Consider the following 850-nt stretch of genomic DNA (forward strand, 5'->3'; position numbering starts at 1 on the left):
TGGGTTCTCCTTGGGATTAGGACGGCGCCCAAGGAGGACCTGCAAGCTTCGTCAGCAGAAATGGTTTATGGCACGCCACTCTCCCTGCCAGGCGAATTCTTTGGCCTGGAGGCCGAGACGATGCACAACGAAGGTGAGTGGCTCACAGACCTCCGTAAACGACTGGGCAACCTAACCCCGCTGCCCCCATCGCACCACGGCACCTGACCATTCCATCGATCAAAGGATCTGGATGTGGAGCAATTTGTGTTCATCCAGAGAGGACCACAGAGGGCCCTGCTGCAGCGCCCATACGAAGGGCTATACAAGGTTCTCTGGAGGTCGGGTGGGACTTTAACTTTAGATATGGGGGGCAGGGAAGAACTGTTTACTGTGGACAGCTTAAAAGCTGGTCATTTAGATTTATCACAGCCTGTGCAGACGGCCGAGCCCAAGCACCGGGGCCGGCCGCCAAGGCAACAGGACGCGTAGCCGGTTCGGGGGGGGGGGGGGGGGGGGGGGTGGTTTGTGTGGCAGTGCACATCCTCATATCCTCATAGCAAACCTGCCTTGCTTGTATCACCACATGGCGGGGCAGCCATGGGGAGATGGCGTCCTCAGAGGTTTCTCTCTGACTAACATCCCTTCCAGCACGCACCCTGGGCAGCGATTATGACGTCACTATGCACCAGATGACTGAGCTCATGCTGCCCTTAAAGAGGCGTGCTGAATTTGAATAAAAATAATCATTAACGACCATCGGTGTGGTAGCAGTGATTTTCTTCAGCTCCTGCAATCGCCACATATTGTTATTTGCAGTGAGAAAGTCTGCAGGAATCATTAGGTTTTAGCCCTTTTGAAATTGTGTTTA

At 54.1% G+C, this 850-nt stretch overlaps 1 protein-coding gene across 2 annotated transcripts in view; it reads right to left on the reverse strand.

Annotated features, from left to right (window-relative positions):
• Window positions 1–597, reverse strand: part of myom1b (myomesin 1b) — a 196277-nt gene extending 195680 nt beyond the window's left edge. For both annotated transcript variants that reach the window (XM_069921754.1, XM_069921752.1), the window contains exon 1: window positions 545–597. The gene's annotated coding sequence lies outside the window, so the exon portion shown is untranslated. The remainder of the gene's footprint in view (window positions 1–544) is intronic.
• Between the last annotated feature and the right edge of the window lie 253 nt (window positions 598–850).

Source organism: Narcine bancroftii, chromosome 2, assembly GCF_036971445.1.
Source record: "Narcine bancroftii isolate sNarBan1 chromosome 2, sNarBan1.hap1, whole genome shotgun sequence".
Classification (NCBI taxonomy): domain Eukaryota; kingdom Metazoa; phylum Chordata; class Chondrichthyes; order Torpediniformes; family Narcinidae; genus Narcine; species Narcine bancroftii.